The sequence below is a fragment of the Gracilinanus agilis genome, chromosome 2, assembly GCF_016433145.1.
Source record: "Gracilinanus agilis isolate LMUSP501 chromosome 2, AgileGrace, whole genome shotgun sequence".
Taxonomy (NCBI): domain Eukaryota; kingdom Metazoa; phylum Chordata; class Mammalia; order Didelphimorphia; family Didelphidae; genus Gracilinanus; species Gracilinanus agilis.
The window spans coordinates 161,033,636-161,040,221 of NC_058131.1; positions in this window are offsets into that span (position 1 = coordinate 161,033,636).

Below are 6,586 nucleotides of genomic sequence, written 5' to 3' on the forward strand. Positions count from 1 at the left end.
AACCTAAAAATTTTGGCTGGCAGAGGAAGCTCTTAAGGTTGTAGAACAAAACTTAGAAATTTAGAATATAGATATGGATTTTTCCATTAATTATTCAAAACTTAAAAATAATATTTTATTTTTTCCCAATTACATGTAAAAACATTTTTTAACGTTCGATTTAAAAAATTTTTGAGTTCCAAATTCTCTTCCTCCTTCTCTCACCTACCCCCTTCTTGAGAAGGTAAGCAATTTGATAATGATGATACATTTGCAATCATGCAAAATATGTTTCCATATTAGAAATTCTCAGAAAGAAAACACAGATCAGAACATATATACACACATACGAAAAATAGTATGCTTTGATCTGCATTGAGACTCCTTCAGTTCTTTTTCTGGAGGTGTATAGCATTTTTCATTATGGGTCCAAGTCCTTTGGGATTGTCCTGGATTGCTGAAGATAGCTAAGTGATTTACAATTGATCATTGGATAATATTGCTGTTTCTGTGTACAGTTTTTCCTTGGTTCTTTTGCTCACTTCTCTTTGAATCGATTCATTTAAGCCTTTCCAGGTTTTTCTGAAAACATTCTGCTTGTCTTTTCTTACAGGAAAATACTATTCCATTACAATCATAAGCCATTCTCATTCTTCACTATTTTTAACAACAGTTTATGCTAGACTTTATAATTAACCCTGAACTTTAATTTAATCTCAGAAATCAATACCAAGTGCTAGACTTGGATTTCTGATTTTAAGACTTCAAAGAGCCTTGTAGTTTATTTTCCTACTGTTTTCCCGCACCCGCTCCATGCTTTTAATCAAAGTATGTTTCTTTCGGGGGCAGCTGGGTAGCTCAGTGGATTGAGAGCCAGTCCTAAAGATGGGAGGTCCTGGGTTTAAATCTGGCCTCAGACATTTCCTAGCTGTGTGACCCTGGGCAAGTCACTTAACCCCCTTTGCCTAGCCCTTACCACTCTTCTACCTTGGAGCCAAAATTGGCTCCAAGGCAGAAGGTAAGGGTTTAAAAAGATATGTTTCTTTCAATCAATCATTTAATCAAAAAGTATTATCAGTTGTGTACTATAGGCAGTATTAAGTAATGGTAATACAAAGATAAAAATGGAGCATTTCTTACTTTTGCAGGAGTTTATATATAATTAGGGGAGAAATATGCATACAAACAATGTTTTTTAATTTTTGAAAGAAAAAAAGGTAAAAAATAGGGGAGGGTGAAGGTGCTAGCAGCTGAGTGTTCAGGAAAGACTTTACTTGGGATGTGGTATTTGAGTAGAGTTTGGAGGAAATAAGAGTTCCAAGAAGGGGGTGCAAAGATTGATTTAATTCCAGGCACAGGGGGCCAACAGTTCAAAGGCATGGAGATGGAAGATGATGTAAGGAATAGCAACAAGGTCAGTTTGGGAAAGGAAGAAATGTATAAGGAGATTGGAAACCTCACTGAGGCCAGGTTGAAAAGAACTTTAGAACTGTGAGCCATGAGATTTTATTGATGATAAGCATGATGATCCGATGTACATCCTAGGAAAATGCATTTGGGAGTTCTCTCCACTTTTGTCCATCTCTAAGACTTTTATGTGCATTGGCTAAAGAATCACTTCGAATTTGCTTGGCAGTTTCTAACTAGTTGTTTAAACTTAGTAAAATGACTTAAGTTGAAATAAATAACCTTTTTAGATTATTGCATTGTTTATTCCTTGCAACATTAAAAAAATAACCAACTTTTCTTTTTAGAAATTAACTCCACTGAAGAAATGTATACATTTCAAAATTAAACTTAAAAAAGTACCTCTAATAAAAAGAAACTAACTCTATTCAAAGTGCTTATATCTCTGCACAACAGAATAAGATAATTCAGTGAAAATTAGCTAGTTTCATCAGAGCCACTCAAGGCCTTCACTAGATCAGATACATAGTTTAGATCTTGTTTATCTTATTACATAAATTATTTATTGAGCACCAAGAAGCACAACACCCATTCCCTGACCTCAGGAAGTTACAGAAGAAGAACAACAATAAATGTGGACCAGATAATTATGCAAGTATTTATCTGATGCTTGGGTGAGTGGTTTAGACCAGTGATTCCCAAAGTGGGCTCCACTGCCCCCTGGTGGGTGCTGCAGCGATCCAGGGAGAGCAGTGATGGCTATTAAAATTAAAAACAATTAATTTCCAGGGGACTAAGTAGTATTTTTTCTGGAAAGGGGGCGGTAGGCCAAAAAAGTTTGGGAACCACTGGTTTAGACAGAAAGATCTGTGATAGCTTTAAAAGACAGAGATGGACTTGGATAGAGTTAACAAGAGAACCCTTCATAGAGGGGAGGGTGCAGAGCTCTGTTTAAGAAAAATTAGTTTCATATACTAAGAGGATGGAGAGGTCATTCTAAGACAGGTGAGAAATATGAATGAAGATGATGGGTAAGGAGGGAGAATGAATTTGGGATATACTGGAGTTAAAAAAAGAAGATGGAAATGACTGGACATAAGAGTCCATCCCTAAAAGTATTCATACTTTTTTAATGTCTGGACTAAGCCTGTCCTTAGGAACTTTCATTGTTTTCCTGCTAAGACTATTCTATTTTTCTCATATGGACTTGGATATTGAGTAATCTTGACTAAGTCTGTGAATGAGCAAGGATGTAGGAGAGTGAGGTAGAGAGAGAAAGGGATTCTGAATCTCATGTGTTGCTGCTGTAGGCGAGACCCTGATGAACAAATTTAGACCTTTATTTTTTTTTCTAAGAGCTGATTCATTCTTCCTCTCTTTCTCAGCCTCCTGTCCCCATACTTTGGGGACTTTAATATTCCCCCAAACACCCTGGTCTCTCAGTTCAATAAATTCTTTAATTCCCGTGATCTGTATCTTCACTCCCTGTCAGGCACACAAAGAAATGTATGGCTCTACCCTTGATCTTACCCATAACCATTCAAACTCCATGATCCAGAACTCTTAAATTCCTCTTTCTGAATATTACCTCTTGTCTTTCCTCTCCTCTTGCCTTATTCTTCTTAAATTCATCCTTCGTCTTCCAGTTATTTCATCCCTTCTTTCTCTACCAGTCCATCATCCTGGCTCTGGTTTTACTTCTATCCATCAACAATATTGATTCTGGGGTTGACAGATTGAACTTTATACTTTTCAATCCCTTACAGTTGTCTTATCTCTGATAATGATTTCCCAAATCCCAATTTTAGGCTATCTTCATCATATGCCTTCTGCATTTCTGCTCTTTAATGTTGCTGGAGAAACCCACATAACTTTGTAAATTTATATTATCTCATCTCAGCTGGACCCTCATCGCTTAAAGCTAATCCTTTCATTCTTCTGATTGACTCTATCACATGCCCTAAAGTCATCTATACCATCCTTACCCCCCCTCCTTTTATTTGAAAAAAAAATTAAACTCTTAACCTTCTGTTTTAGAATCAATACTTTGTATTGATTCCAAGGCAGAAGAGTAGTAAGGGCTAGGCAATTGGGGTTAAGTGACTTGCCTAGGTTCACACAGATAGGAAGTGTCTGAGGCCAGATTTGAACCCATGACCTCCCATTTAGTAATCTAGCTGTCCCTTAGTCCTTCTTGTAAAAAAAAACCTTGCCTCCTGTTTTACTGAGAAAAAATGACTATTTACCCTGAGTTCTTTCCTCTCTCCATTTCTATATGTTAAATTCCCTCTACATCCTCCCCCATTCTTTCTTTTGTTCCAATTTCTGAGAAAAGATGGTTTTTCTTTTAACTAATTCTAACTCTTTTATCTGGGCCTAAGTCCCAACCCATTCTACTCTTCTTATAGCTTGCCCTTTCCATTATTTCTATATTGCCCTTTTTCTTCAGTCCCTTTTATCTCCCTTTATCCCCTACTTCTCTTCATATGGACTAGAAACAGGTCCTCATTTTCCACATCCTTAAGAAACTTTTACTTGACACAGCCAAACCCTTAAACTCTTGTTCGACACCTCTCTTCCCTTTTACTGTGAAACTCTTATAAAAGGCATCTACTGGGAATAGTCAGTGTTAGATTGTGAAAAGGCAGGCACATTAATATACAGTTGAGCTTTCAAGTGATCCAACCATTCCAGAATGCAGTTCAAAATTGTACTAAGAAAGTGGTTAAAATGTCCATATTCTTGACCAAATATCCCACTGCTTAGCATATACTCCAAGAAACTCAAATACAGAAAATACAAGAAAATGTTCATAAAGAAACCTTTTGCAGTAGCAAAGAATTAAAAACAAGATAGATGCCCATTGACTTGGGAATGCCTAAATAAATCATGATTTATTAATGAAATGGGACATTATTGCTCCAAAGGAAATGATGAATATAAAGAATGCAGAAGGCAGAGGAAGACTTATATGAATAAGAATAATCAGGAAAACAATGTACATGATTATAACAAATTAAATGGAAACAACAAAAATCAAAACTGAATTCTATGCAATTATAATGACCACTCTTAACCCCAAAGAACACATGAGGAAACATACTTTTCTCTCTTCTTTGGAGATGTACGTGTGTGCATATATTGGCAGACTCAAATGATGGGTAAATTAGTTTTGAAGAATCTATTTCATTTGTTATTTTTTAATGGGTGTGATGTCTGTGTCAAAGAAGTGGAAGGATATATTTAGAAATTAGCGTTGTAAAACAAAATTTGAAATAAGCACTAAAAGAAGAAAACTATTTTTTCTATTTGTTGTCTACAGTTCTTGATCTTCCACTCACTTCTCAAGGCCTTGAAGTCTGCTTCCTAATCCACCTTTTGACTCAGACTGCTATCTCTGTCTGATGGTCTTTCTCCGTCCTTATCCTTCTCAATTTCTCTTCAGTTTTTGGCCCTGATGACCACCCTCTTCTCCTGAATGGTCTCTTCTCTTTTAGCTTTTGTCATATTGTCTTCTCTTCTTCCTCTAGTCTGCTTCTTCTCAGCAATCTTCATTGAAATATCATTCACTTTCCCCTGACTAAACAGAGGCATATCCCAGAGCTGGTCACAATTATATCATTGAGTCTGAAGGATCTCTTTAGATTTCATGACCTTATTATCCTTAAATCTACTCATCCTGCCTTCATCTCATTTTTGAGCTTTAATTCTACATCACCAGTTGCCACTGGACCTGTCTATCTGATTGCTCCATTCTCGGTCAAACAAGATTCATTAAGAACTTACTCTATGCCAAAAAAAACTTAAGTAAGCTAAGTAAAAAAAGTAATGTGGATATGAAAAAGGTTAGAATGAAACAAAACATGGGAGCTAAAAAGTTCACTAATTAAACCATCGTATTTCTAATTCAACCTGAGATCACCAATTGAACGAGGGTATTTCTTTCTTTTCCCTATTTAAACCCCTTTCTTCCTTACTTTTCAAATTCTGTCAAAGGCACCATCATTCTTCCAATAACACCATGTTCTCATTCTTGGGGTTAAAAGATCATAGAATATTTGATTTGGGACTGGAAGGAATTTTAAAGGTTCCAATCTGCTCATTTTATAGTTGAGGAAATATGATAGTTTGTGCCCCGTTTCTTCAGTCTCTTACCATCCATCGTTCAGCATTTATAATAAATTACAAATTTCTATCCATTCCACTTTCACAACATCCAGTTTACCCATCTTCTTTCCACTCAAAGCTGACAGCCCAATTTAGGCCCTCCATACCTCTCATCTATTCTATAAAAGTACTTAATTGATCCCCTTGTTTCCAGCATATTCCGTTTCTGAATTTTCCTCCACACAGTTGTATTTATATTATAAAAGTATGGGTTTGATCATGCCAGTCTCCTGCCAACAGCTCGCTTTAGCCTCTTGCATAAAATACAAACTGTTGCCATCAGATGTCCTTCACAAAATGGCTCCAGTCTAACCTAGAGCTTCACCATTACTTCACCAGACAAACTTTATTTCCCTGGCCCATTCCCTATTACCTATAAACATGTCTACATCTCCCTCATTTTTAAGAAAACTTCACATACCCTACCAACCCATCAAGCTATACTCATATCTCTCCTTTTCATAAACAATCCCTAGAAAAATTCTATATCCATTGCCTTTTCTTCTCTTATAAACCCCCTTCTGACTTCAACTGAAATTGCTCTCTCCAAAGTGAACCATCACTTCTTATTTGATAAATATGATGACCTTTTCTAGTTCTAATCATTTTTGATCGCTTTATAGCAGTGATGGTGAACCTTTTAGAGACAGAGTGCCAGGACCCCTCCAACTGCTCCCCCAGCAAGTGTCATGCTCCTTCCCCCCCAGCAAATACCAGGCACATCTCATCCCCCCTTTACCCTACAGAGGGGAGGGAGAAAGTGCTCCCACTGGCTGCTAGGTGGAGGGGAGGGTGAAGTGAGGAATGTTCTAAATAAGTGTAGAGAGGAGGGAGGGAGTGGTTAAAGGGCTCTGCTCCCCTCCAGCTCTGCCACCTGTGAGTTGCCTACCTTACCACCTGTGTGCTCCTATTGGCTGCTGGGCAGAGGGGTGGGGGATGTGAAAAAATGTCCTCAGCCATAGAGGAGAGGGGGAGGGGAGCAGCTCCACCCAAGTCCCTCTGTCTTTCTAGTAATGAACTAACAAACTGGTGG